Genomic DNA, 13935 nt, shown 5'->3' with positions numbered 1-13935 from the left:
AGCAATGTTGGAACCTCCAACACCAAACTTAGAGTTTGAATGTGGGGGTCAACACCAAAACTTAGAGTTGGTTGTGGCCTCCCAACACCAAACTTAGAGTTTGACTGTGGGGGCTCTTTTTGTCTCTGACTTGAGAGAAGCTCTTCATGCTTCCTCTCCATGGTGACAGAGGGATATCCTTGAGTCTTAAATACAAAGGATTCTTCATTCACTTGAATGATTAGTTCACCTCTATCAACATCAATCACAGCCTTTGCTGTGGCTAGGAAAGGTCTGCCAAGGATGATGGTTTCATCCATCCATTTCCCAGTCTCTAGGACTATGAAATCAGTAGGGATGTAAGGGTCCTCAATCTTAACCAAAACATTCTCCACAAGTCCATAAGCTTGTTTCTTTGAATTGTCTGCCATCTCTAGTGAGATTTTTGCAGCTTGCACCTCAAAGATCCCTAGCTTCTTCATTACTGAGAGAGGCATGAGGTTTACACTTGACCCTAAGTCACACAGAGCCTTCTTGAAGGTCATGGTGCCTATGGTACAAGGTATGGAAAACTTCCCAGGGTCTTGTCTCTTTTGAGGCAATTTCTGCCTAGACAAGTCATCCAGTTCTTTGGTGAGCAAAGGAGGTTCATCCTCCCAAGTCTCATTTCCAAATAACTTGTCATTTAGCTTCATGATTGCTCCAAGGTATTCAGCAACTTGCTCTTCAGTGACATACTCATCCTCTTCAGAGGAAGAATACTCATCAGAGCTCATGAAGGGCAGAAGTAAGTCCAATGGAATCTCTATGGTCTCATTTTGAGCCTCAGATTCCCAAGGTTCCTCATTGGGGAACTCAGTGGAGGTCAGTGCACGCCCATTGAGGCCTCCTCAGTGGCGTCCACTTCCTCTTTCCTCTCCATTCGGCATGTTATGGCTTTGCACTCCTTTGGATTTTCTTCTGTATGCTTGGGAGAGTACTTGGAGGGAGTTCAGAACTTTCTTGCTCAGCTGTCCCACTTGTGCCTCCAAATTTCTAATGGAGGACCTTGTTTCATTCATGAAACTTTGAGTGGTTTTAATTAGATCAGAGACCATGGTTGCCAAGTCAGAGGGGTTCTGCTTAGGATTCTCTGTCTGTTGCTGAGAAGATGATGGAAAAGGTTTACCATTGTTAAACCTGTTCCTTCCACCATTATTATTGAAACCTTGTTGAGGTCTCTCTTGATTCTTCCATGAGAGATTTGGGTGATTTCTCCATGAAGAATTATAGGTGTTACCATAGGGTTCTCCTAGGTAATTCACCTCTTCCATTGAAGGGTTCTCAGGATCATAAGCTTCTTCTTCAGATGAAGCATCCTTAGTACTGTTTGGTGCATTTTGCATTCCAGACAGACTTTGAGAAATCAAATTGACTTGTTGAGTCAATATTTTATTCTGAGCCAAAATGGCGTTCAGAGTGTCAATCTCAAGAACTCCTTTCTTCTGAATAGTCTCATTGTTCACAGGATTCCTTTCAGAAGTGTACATGAATTGGTTATTTGCAACCATTTCAATGAGCTCTTGAGCCTCTGTAGGCGTCTTCTTCAGATGAAGAGATCCTCCAGCAGAGCTATCCAAAGACATTTTGGACAGTTCAGAGAGACCATCATAGAAAATACCTATGATGCTCCATTCAGAAAGCATGTCAGAAGGACACTTTCTGATTAATTGTTTGTATCTTTCCCAAGCTTCATAGAGGGATTCTCCATCCTTCTGTCTGAAGGTTTGGACTTCCACTCTAAGCTTACTCCATCTTTGTGGTGGAAAGAACTTTGCCAAGAAGGCATTGACTAGCTTTTCCCATGAGTCCAGGCTTTCTTTAGGTTGAGAGTCCAACCATATTCTAGCTCTGTCTCTTACAGCAAAAGGGAATAGCATCAGTCTATAGACCTCAGGGTCAACCCCATTAGTCTTGACTGTGTCACAGATTTGCAAGAATTCAGCTAAAAACTGATGAGGATCTTCCATTGGAAGTCCATGGAACTTGCAATTCTGTTGCATTAGAGAAACTAATTGAGGCTTAAGCTCAAAGTTGTTTGCTCCAATGGCAGGGATAGAGATGCTTCTTCCATAAAAATCAGGAGTAGGTGCAGTAAAGTCACCCAGCACCTTCCTTGCATTGTTTGCATTGTTGTTGTTTTCGGCTGCCATGTCTTCTTCTTCTTTGAAGAATTCGGTCAGGTCCTCTAAAGAGAGTTGTGCTTTGGCTTCTCTTAGCTTTCGCTTCAAGGTCCTTTCAGGTTCAGGGTCAGCTTCAACAAGAATGCCTTTGTCTCTGCTCTTGCTCATATGAAAGAGAAGAGAACAAGAAAATGTGGAATCCTCTATGTCACAGTATAGAGATTCCTTGAGGTGTCAGAGGAAAAAGAAAAATAGAAAGAAGAAGGAGAAGAAGAATTCGAACTTTAATTAGATAAGGTTTGAATTGTGCATTGAGAAGGAGTGGTACTCCATAAATAGAAGGATGTGAGAAGGAGAGAAGTAGTTTTTCGAAAATTAATTAAAATATTTTGAAAACATTTTTGAAAAACACTAATTGATTTTCGAAAATAAAAGTGGGAAAGAAATCAAGTGATTTTCGAAAAAGATTTTGAAATTAGAAGTTAAAAAGATTTGATTGAAAACTATTTTGAAAAAGATGTGATTAAAAAGATTTGATTGAAAAGTTATGGTTTTAAAAAGATGTGATTGAGAAGATATGATTTGAAAACAATTTTAAAAGGTATGATTTGAAAACAATTTGAAAAGATATGATTTTAAAAAAAAAATTAATGACTTGCCTAACAAGAAAAGATATGATTCAAACATAAAACCTTTCTCAACAGAAAAGGCAACATAACTGAGATGTTCAATCAAATCATTAATTGTTAGTAAGTATCTTTGAAAAAGGAAAGAAATTGAATTTGAAAACATTTGATTGAAAAGATTTGATTTGAAAAAGATTTGATTTTGAAAAACTTTGAAAACTTGAAAAAAAATTGATTTTGAAAACAAAATCTTCCCCCTTTAGCCATCCTGGCGTTAAACGCCCAGAATGGTGCACATTCTGGCGTTTAACGCCCAAAATGCACCCTTTTTGGGCGTTAAACGCCCAACCAGGTACCCTGGCTGGCGTTTAAACGCCAGTCTGTCCTTCTTCACTGGGCGTTTTGAACGCCCAGTTTTTCTGTGTAATTCCTCTACTGTATGTTCTGAATCTTTAATTCTCTGTATTATTGACTTGAAAAGACACAAATTGAAAATATTTTTGGATTTTTAATAATGAAGAATAATCAAAATGTAACTAAAATCAAATAACAATGCATGCAAGACACCAAACTTAGCAGTTTGTATACTACTGACACTCATGAGAATGCATATGAAACACAAAGATACTCAAGTCAATAGAATTCAAAGATCAAAACAAAGAAATACATGCATGGATTCAAAAAATATAACAAAAAACATGCATTTGACACCAAACTTAAGATGAGACTCTAGACTCAAACAAGAAATTTTTTTGGATTTTATGATTTTGTAATTTTTTTGTGTTTTTCGAAAATTAAGTGAAAGCATCAAAATTCTTAATGAGAATTCCAGGAATCAGTGCAATGCTAGTCTAAGACTCCGGTCCAGGAATTAGACATGGCTTCACAGCCAGCCAAGCTTTCAAAGAAAGCTTCGGTCCAAAACACTAGACATGGCCAATGGCCAGCCAAGCCTTAGCAGATCATTGCTCCAATAGCAAGATTGATGGAGATCAACAAGCTACTGTGATGATCAGTTGAAACCTCGGTCCAATAAGATTAGACATGGCTTCTCAGCCAGCCAGATTTCAACAAATCATCATGAAACTCTAGAATTCACCTTCAAGAATTTCGAAAAAAAATAAATGCCTAATCTAAGCAACAAGATGAACCGTCAGTTGTCCATACACAAGAACAATCCCCGGCAACGGCGCCAAAAACTTGGTGCACGAAATTGTGATCAATACTTTTCAAAACATAAACAATCCCTAGTAATGGCTCCAAAGACTTGGTGCTCAATACCATGGCATAAACACAACTTTGCACAACTAACCAGCAAGTGCACTGGGTCGTCCAAGTAATAAACCTTCGCGAGTAAGGTCGATCCCACGGAGATTGGTGGTATGAAGCAAGCTATGTCACCTTGTAAATCTCAGTCAGCAGACTCAAATGGGTATAGTGATAAACGAATAAAGCATAAAGATAAGATAGAGATACTTATGTATCATTGTGTAAGAGCTTCAGACAAGTGTATGAAGATCCTTCCCTTCCGTCTCTTGCTTTCCTACTGCCTTCATCCAATCCTTCTTACTCCTTTCCATGGCAAGCTCGTGTAGGGTTTCACTGTTGTCAGCAGCTACCCTCCCATCCTCTCAGTGAAAATACGTCCCTGATGCTCTGTCACAACATAGCTAATCATCTGTCGGTTCCGTTCAGGCCGGAATAGAATCCATTGATTCTTTTGCGTCTGTCACTAACGCCCTAGCCTGCTAGGAGTTTGAAGCACGTCACAGTCATTCAATCATTGAATCCTACTCAGAATACCACAGACAAGGTTAGACCTTCCGGATTCTCTTGAATGCCGCCATCAGTTCTGCCTATACCACGAAGACTCTGATCTCACGGAATGGCTGGCTGGCTCGTTGTGTCAGCGAGCACTCGGTTGTCAGGCGATCAACCATGCATCGTGCAATCAGAAATCCAAGAGATATCACTAAGCCTCGAATGCTTGTAGAACAAGAATGGTTGTTAGTCACCTTATTCAGGTGAGAATGATGATGAGTGTCACGGATCATCACATTCATCAAGTTGAAGAACAAGTGATATCTTGGACAAAGAACAGCGGAATTGAATAGAAGAACAATAGTAATTGCATTAATACTCGAGGTACAGCAGAGCTCCACACCTTAATCTATGGTGTGTAGAAACTCCACCGTTGAAAATACATAAGAACAAGGTCTAGGCATGGCCGAATGGCCAGCCTTCCAAAGAGGGTTCAATCATCAAAACATGATCAAAAGTTCCTAGATATCAAATACTATAGTAAAAGGTCCTACTTATAGAAAACTAGTAGCCTAAGGTGTACAAGGATGAGTAAATGACATAAAAATCCACTTCCGGGCCCACTTGGTGTGTGCTTGGGCTGAGCAATGAAGCATTTTCGTGTAGAGACTTGTCTTGGAGTTAAACGCCAGCTTTAGTGCCAGTTTGGGCGTTTAACTCCCAATTAGGTGCCAGTTCCGGCGTTTAACGCTGGAATTTCTGTAGGTGACTTTGAACGCCGGTTTGGGCCATCAAATCTTGGGCAAAGTATGGACTATCATATATTGCTGGAAAGCCCAGGATGTCTACTTTCCAACGCCATTGAGAGCGCGCCAATTGGGCTTCTGTAGCTCCAGAAAATCCACTTCGAGTGCAGGGAGGTCAGAATCCAACAGCATCTGCAGTCCTTTTCAGTCTCTGAATCAGATTTTTGCTCAGGTCCCTCAATTTCAGCCAGAAAATACCTGAAATCACAGAAAAACTCACAAACTCATAGTAAAGTCCAGAAAAGTGAATTTTAACTAAAAACTAATAAAAATATACTAAGAACTTAACTAAAACTACCAAAAACATACTAAAAACAATGCCAAAAAGCATACAAATTATCCGCTCATCAATCATCCAAGAAACAAACATATGGAGGTTAGGACACTATTAACAACACCTGGCACAAAGAGAATGCTTCGGCGAGCTGCAGAATTGCCGAAGAAAAATCCCATCAAAAAGAGCTAAATATGAGAAGAAAAAAGATGCATATTACATTCTTCTTTACCTAGTCCGAGGATACCCTCATATGCTGAGCTATATTTTATTGGAAATTGATATTTTCTTTATCTTACATACAATGACTGTTTGATTTAGATCCTTATGTTTGTTTTGGATTCTTAGGTTGTTTTGGATTTTGTGAACCATGTTGAACTTTGTTGGTTAATTCAATGAGAATTCATGTACTGTGGATGTGAATCTTGTTTTTCGGAGATTGGTTTGTCCTTTTTTTTTTGCACAGGCTAAACACTTACTATGTTTTAAGTTGTTTTTATTTGCAATGGCCAAACATGTTGAGGTTTCAAGATGTTATTTTTGGATGTGTTTAGTTATGGATGTGACTTCCAATGCAGGTGTCTTTCGTTAGCTATGGATGTGTCTTCTAACGTATGTGTGTTTGTTGGTCGTGTATTGTTCGCAGGTGTCAGAAAATGGATCCATCATCTGCTCGAAGTGTCTTTTGAGTTTTCGTTTAACTATAGATGTATCTTCTGCTGGAGGTGTTTTTGCCAATGTGTCTTTCGTGTTTTCATTTACTCATGGATGTGTCTTCCGAGAGGTGTGTCAATGTACGTCGTGTCTTGTTCGATGGTGTCTATATATGGATGTGCCTTCTGCTGGAGGTGTCTTTTTGCCAATGTGTCTTTCGTGTGTTCGTTTAATCACGGATGTGTCTTCCGATGGGTGTGTTTATTTTCGTCGTGTCTTCTTCCGAGGTGTGTATATATGGATGTGTCTTCTATTGGAGGTGTCTTCTGTCAATGTGTCTTTCATGTGTTCGTTTCATCATAAATGTGTCTTTTGAGGGGTGTGTTTATTTTCGTCGTGTCTTCTTCCGAGGTGTGTGTATATATGGAAGTCTTCTGCTGGAGGTGTCTTAGACCAATGTGTCCTTCGACATGAGTTGGTTATTTGGTTCATGTCTTTTGTGTATGTGTCTATTTATAGATGTATCTTCCACCAGATATATCTTTTACTTACGGTGTTTTCGTAGGCTTCTCTGTTACTGGATATGCTTTGTAATGGAGTTTTCTTTTTTTGGATTTTTTTCCTTTTCATTAGAATGAAGGTTTTAATTGAATACTTGTTTGATTCATGGTGAAGCCTAAATTAAAGAAACCTACTTTCTTTTGTCCTCTACATTAAAAGGAGATGAAAATCATGATTATTTTGGTGATATAAGTTAAACTTACAAAAATTATAATAGTATAATAATATTAGTGGATGACATTCAAAAAGTAATGATGCATCCTCAACTTAAAATATTTATTAAATAAAAAACATGAATACTTTGTTAAAGATAAATGGAACAAAGATCAAAATAAAAAAAGAAATTCTCCTTACAAATCTATATTCAAAATTCTTCTAAGTATTTTGAAACGAGTTTAACAAAGAAATGAACCCGCCATATTCTTGTGATTCATTTGCTCGCACAGCAGAATCCACCACTAGATTTGGATTGACTATTTTATCATTTTCCTAGAAAAAAGCACCACGCATTAAAAAAATTGTATTTGTCTCCATCAAGTCATGTTAACAAGTGGTTCAAAAGTAACTAAATGGTAAAAACCTACCGGAGGTGCATTCTTCTTCTTTCTTCGCATAGATTCTTGATCAAGCTATCCAGTTCAAATCCAAGCATCTTCAATCTTGGCCTACCTTCCTAACCACCTTTGAAGGACCTTGAATGTTAGATGCACTAAGAGCGGGCTTACGTTGTGTCACCATGCCATTCTATGTAGTTGGAACACTTTTGGACTCCAAGTTTGCACGATAATCAAATAGCTTATCCCGCAACTCGTCAAAACCAGAATGTAACATGGCCGCTTCTTCTTCACATGTCACGAAATCTTGGGCAACATTAAAGAAGTGTGAACACAATCCTCTGAATATGTTGTGGCTTTTGTCCGATCACTTTTCGTCGTGGCTGCTCTTGATGAAAGTGTGTTTGTGCTGTACATTTTTGCTCTATCAAGGGAGTACATAGCAAGATGGTACTCTGTCTACTCTGTAATAAAAGTACACAGCAAGACAATGGCAACACAGAATACCTCTTGATTTAAATATGTTGCACTTGCACCAAACCTTATGTGTCAATGGGTCAAACTCGACACTATTTGTGTAGTACCTAGACCCCCTATAAAGTAGGTATTGCTTGTCTACGGTCACACGAAATAAATCACCATCTTGAGTCACACCACAGACTAAACAATTTCTTTTTTTTTCCTGAATTCCTGTAGTACTTCCATAAACATAGAGGTCGTGTACTCACGCTGAAATTGTCTTTCAATTGTAGAGCTAGATGAACAGGAGACAACTCCTTTAGAGTTTGCATTATCGTCCTCCAGTTCCTTTTGCTCCTTGATGCCAAGCACATTGTCATACTCATTCACGAATTAAATCAATCCACTCTTGCAATACAAGAAACCGCCGTAAAAAGCATGCATACTGGTGGACGAAATTGTGATCACATGTTATTTGTTTATAAAGGATGTTTACTCTTAGGGCACTGTTTATTTTCTTCACAACTCCGTTCAACTAACCAGCAAGTGTACTGGGTCGTCCAAGTAATAACCTTACGTGAGTAAGGGTCGAATCCACAGAGATTGTTGGTATGAAGCAAGCTATGGTCACCTTGCAAATCTCAGTTAGGGAGATTAAAATTGGATTTATGGGTTTAAATTTGATTAATGAAATAAAAGAAAATAATAAAAAGGATAGAAATACTTATGCAGATTCATTGGTGGGAATTTCAGATAAGCGGAATGGAGATGCTGTAGAGCTCTCGGACGCCTGCTCTCCCACTGCTTCTACTCAGTCCTTCTTACTCCTTTCCATGGCAAGCTTTGTATAGGGGTTCACCATCAACTGTGGCTACTTTCATCCTCTCGGGAAATATCCTATGCGGTTGTCACTCGCACAGCTAACCAGTGGAGGCATCACCCATGGTTGATGGCTACATCCCATCCTCGCAGTGAAAACTAATGCTCACGCACTCTGTCACAGTACGGCTAATCACCGGTTGGTTCCCTCCCCTACTGGAATAGAATCCCTCTTTTGCGTCTGTCACTAACGCCCAGCAGGTTACAAGTTTGAAGCACGTCACAGTCATTCATTACCGGAATCCTACTCGGAATACCACAGACAAGGTGAGACTTTCCGGATCCTCATAAATGCCGCCATCTATCTAGCTTATACCACGAGATTCTGTTGGGGAATCTAAGAGATACGCATTCAAGCTCTGTTGCATGTAGAACGGAAGTGGTTGTCAATCACGCGCGTTCATAAGTGAGAATGACAATGAGGGTTATTTACTCATCACATTCATCATGTTCTTGGGTACGAATGAATATCTTGGAATAAGAATAAGATAGATATTTGAATAAAAGAAGATAGAAATTCATTAATACTTGAGGTACAGCAGAGCTCCACACCCTTAATCTATGGTGTGCAGAAACTCCACCGTTGAAAATACATAAGTGAAAGGTTCAGGCATGGCCGAATGGCCAGCCCCCTAAAACGTGATCAATAGTCTCTTAGGATGAAGAATAAAACAAAACTGAGACCAAAGATATCTAATACAATAGTAAATCATCCTATTTATAATAAACTAGCTCCTAGGGTTTACATGAGTAAGTAATTGATGCATAAATCCACTTCCGGGGCCCACTTGGTGTATGCTTGGGCTGAGCTTGATCAATCCACGCGTAGAGGCATTTCTTGGCGTCAAACTCCAGGTTATGACGTGTTTTGGGCGTTCAACTCCGGATAATGACGTTTTTCTGGCGTTTAACTCCAGACAGCAGCGTGTACTTGGCGTTTAACGCCAAGTTACATCGTCATTCTTCGAATAAAGTATGGACTATTATATATTGCTGGAAAGCCCTGGATGTCTACTTTCCAACGCCGTTGAGAGCGCGCCAATTGGAGTTCTGTAGCTCCAGAAAATCCATTCCAAGTGCAGGGAGGTCAGAATCCAACAGCATCAGCAGTCTTTTTGTCAGCCTTTATCAGAGTTTTGCTCAAATCCCTCAATTTCAGTCAGAATTTACCTGAAATCACAGAAAAACACACAAACTCATAGTAAAGTCCAGAAATGTGAATTTATCATAAAAACTAAGGAAAACATCCCTAAAAGTAGCTTAAACTTACTAAAAACTATATAAAAACAATGCCAAAAAGCGTATAAATTATCCGCTCATCACAACACCAAACTTAAATTGTTGCTTGTCCCCAAGCAACTGAAAATCAACTAGGATAAAAAGAAGAGAATATACTATAAGGTCCAAAATATCAATGAATATTAATTTAATTACATGAGCGGGACTTGTAGCTTTTTGCTTCTGAACAGTTTTGGCATCTCACTTTTTCCTTTGAAGTTTAGAATGATTGGCTTCTCTAGGAACTTAGAATTTCGGATAGTGTTATTGACTTTCCTAGTTAAGCATGTTGATTCTTGAACACAGCTACTTTTGAGTCTTGGCTGTGGCCCTAAGCACTTTGTCTTCCAGTATTACCACCGGATACACAAATGCCACAGACACATAACTGGGTGAACCTTTTCAGATTGTGACTTAGCTTTGCTAAAGTCCCCAGTTAGTGGTGTCCAGAGCTCTTAAGCACACTCTTTTGCTTTGGATCACGACTTTAACCACTCAGTCTCAAGCTCTTCACTTGGACCTTCATGACACAAGCACATGGTTAGGGACAGCTTGATTTAGCCGCTTAGGCCTGAATTTTATTTCCTTGGGCCCTCCTATCCATTGATGCTCAAAGCCTTGGATCCTTTTTACCCTTGCCTTTTGGTTTTAAGGGCTATTGGCTTTTTCTATTGCTCCTTCTTTTTCTATATACTCTTTTTAGATATTTTTTTTTCACTGCTTTTTCTTGCTTCAAGAATCAATTTCATGATTTTTCAGATCATCAATAACATTTCTCTTTGTTCATCATTCTTTCAAGAGCCAACAATTTTAACATTCATAAACAACAAGATCCAAAGACATATGCACTGTTCAAGCATTCATTCAGAAAACAAAATTATTGTCACCACATCAATATAATTAAATCAAAGTCAATAATAATTTCGAAAATTATGTACTTCTTGTTCTTTTGAATTAAAACATTTTTCTTTTAAGAGAGGTGAAGGACTAATGGATTTTATTCATAGCTTTAAGGCATGGTTACATACTAATGATCATGAAGTAGAGACACAAAAACATAGATAAACACAATAATTAAAAACCGAAACAGAAAGAAATAAAGAACAAGGAATGAATCCACCTTTAGTGGCGTCTTCTTCTTGAAGGACCAATGATGTTCTTCAACTCTTCTATGTCCCTTCCTTGCCTTTGTTGCTCCTCCCTCATTGCTCTTTGATCTTCTCTTATTTCTTGGAGAATGATGGAGTGTTCATGATGTTCCACCCTTAGTTGCTTCCAATATTTGTGTGGAGGACAACTTATCCCCTGAGGTATCTCAGGGATTTCTTGATTTGCAGCCACATGTTCTACCCAACTGAGCTATTCCAGCTTATATGAGTCTTTCCATCTCCCATGACTCAGAGGTGGAAGTTTTTTTGTCTTCCTTTTGAGGTTTCTCTGGCTTTAGGTGCCATTAATGGTAATGGAAAAGCAAAAAAAGCTATGCTTTTACCACACCAAACTTAAAATATTGCTCGCCCTCGAGCAAGAGAAGAAAGAAGAGAAGAAGAAGAAGAAGAAGAAAATGGAGAAGAGTGAGGGGAGATGGGTTCGGCTATATGGGTGGGATTGGGTGGGAAGGAGAAGTTAAATTGTAAAGGTAGGTGGGGTGTATGGGGAAGAGTGGATAAATGTAGGTGGTGAATGAAAAACAGAAGGGATGACCATGAATATAGAGAGATAGGGCGAGGTAGGTGGGGATCCTGTGAGGTTCACAGATCCTGAGGTGTCAAGGAATTCCATCCCTGCACCAAATAGGCATGTAAAATGCCTTTGCACACCATTCTGGCATTCAAACGCCCATTGGTGCATGTTCTGGGCGTTCAACGCCCATGTAATGCATGTTTCTGGCGTTGAACGCCAGTTTCATGCTTGTTCCTGGCGTTCAGCGCCAGTTTGTCCTTGCTGTGCACCATCCTGGCGTTTAACGCCAGGTTGTTGCTTGTTTTGGGCGTTCAGCGCCAGAATGGTGCTCTGTTCTGGCGTTGAACGCCGGCCAGATGCACCTTCTGGGCGTTGAACGCCAGCCCGTGCGTCCTCCAGGGTAAAAAATTTTTTCTTCTGTTTTTGACTCTGTTTTTGATTTTTTTTTTATTTTTTTCGTGACTCCTCATGATCATGTACCTAATTAAACACAAAAATAACAAAGAAACAAAATAAAATAAAATTAGATAAATAAAATTGGGTTGCCTCCCAACAAGCGCTTTTTTTAATGTCAATAGCTTGACAGTGGCTCTCATGGAGCCACTTGGTGATCAGGTCAATTTAAGTGTGGTATTCCCAACACCAAACTTAGAGTTTGGATATGGGGTTTGAACACCAAACTTAGAGTTTGGTTGTGGCTTCACAACACCAAACTTAGAGTTTGACTGTGTGGGCTCTTCTTGACTCTGAACTGAGAGAAGCTCTTCATGCTTACTCTCTTTTGTCACAGAGGGATGGCCATGTGCCTTAAACACAAGGTAGTCCCCATTCAATTGAAGGACTAACTCACCTCTGTTGACATCTATCACAGCTCCTGCTGTGGCTAGGAAAGGTCTTCCTAGGATGATGCATTCATCATCTTCCTTCCTAGTGTCTAGGATTATGAAATCAGTAGGGATGTAAAGGCCTTCAACCTTTACTAGCACGTCCTCTACCATTCCATAAGCTTGTCCCATTGACTTGTCTGCCAATTGTAATGAGAACAAGGCTGGTTGTACCTCAATGATCCCCAGCTTCTCCATTACAGAGAGTGGCATAAGGTTTATCCCTGACCCCAGATCACATAGAGCTTTTTCAAAACTCATGGTGCCTATGGTACAAGGTATTAAGAACTTGCCAGGATCTTGTTTCTTTTGAGGTAGAGTTCTCTGAATCCAAGTATCTAGTTCACTAATGAGCAAGGGAGGTTCACTTTCCCAAGTCTCATTACCAAACAGCTTGGCATTCAGCTTCATGATAGCTCCTAAGTATTGAGCAACTTGCTCTCTAGTCACATCTTCATCCTCTTCAGAGGATGAATATTCTTCAGAGCTCATGAATGGCAGAAGGAGATTAAATGGAATCTCTATGGTCTCTAGATGAGCCTCAGATTCCTCAGGATCCTTAATAGGAAACTCCTTCTTGCTTGAGGAACGTCCCAGGAGGTCTTTCTCACTAGGATTTTCGTCCTCCTCCTCCCTAGTGCATTCGGCCACTTTGATTAAATCAATGGCCTTGCACTCTCATTTTGGATTTTTTTTCTGTATTGCTTGGGAGAGTACTGGGAGGAGTTTCAATAACTTTCTTACTCAGCTGGCCCACTTGTGCCTCCAAATTTCTAATGGAGGATCTGGTTTCATTCATGAAACTAAAAGTGGCCTTTGACAGATCAGAGACTATATTAGCCAAATTAGAATTATTTTGTTCAGAGTTCTCTGTCTGTTGCTGAGAAGATGATGGATATGGCTTATTATTGTTCAGCCTGTTGCGTCCACCATTGTTAAAACCTTGTTGAGGTTTTTGTTGATCCTTCCAGGAGAAATTTGGATGATTTCTCCATGATGAGTTATAGGTGTTTCCATAAGGTTCACCTAAGTAATTAACCTCTGCCATGGCAGGGTTCTCAGGATCATAAGCTTCTTCAGAAGCTACCTCTCTAGTACTGTTGGATGCATGTTGCAATCCATTCAGATTTTGAGAGATTATGTTGACCTGTTGAGTCAACATTTTGTTCTGAGCCAATATGGCATTCAGAGCATCAATTTCAAGAACTCCTTTCTTCTGAGGTACCCCATTATTCACGGAGTTCCTCTCAGAGGTGTACATGAACTGGTTATTTGCAACCATGTCAATGAGTTCTTGAGCCTCTGCAGGCGTTTTCTTCAGGTGAATAGATCCACCTGCAGAATGATCCAATGACATTTTCGAAAATTCAGAGAG

At 39.6% G+C, this 13935-nt stretch overlaps 1 non-coding gene across 1 annotated transcript; it reads left to right on the top strand.

Moving 5' to 3' along the window:
* Positions 1 to 1658: 1658 nt before the first annotated feature.
* Positions 1659 to 1766, top strand: LOC130977449 (small nucleolar RNA R71). The gene has a single exon (XR_009085139.1). It is a non-coding gene; the product is annotated as a small nucleolar RNA R71 (small nucleolar RNA).
* The last annotated feature ends 12169 nt before the right edge of the window (positions 1767 to 13935 follow it).

This window comes from Arachis stenosperma, chromosome 4, assembly GCF_014773155.1.
Source record: "Arachis stenosperma cultivar V10309 chromosome 4, arast.V10309.gnm1.PFL2, whole genome shotgun sequence".
NCBI classification, from domain to species: domain Eukaryota; kingdom Viridiplantae; phylum Streptophyta; class Magnoliopsida; order Fabales; family Fabaceae; genus Arachis; species Arachis stenosperma.
The sequence above is the reverse complement of the archived record's forward strand: the minus strand, read 5'-3'. Positions and strand labels throughout refer to the sequence as shown.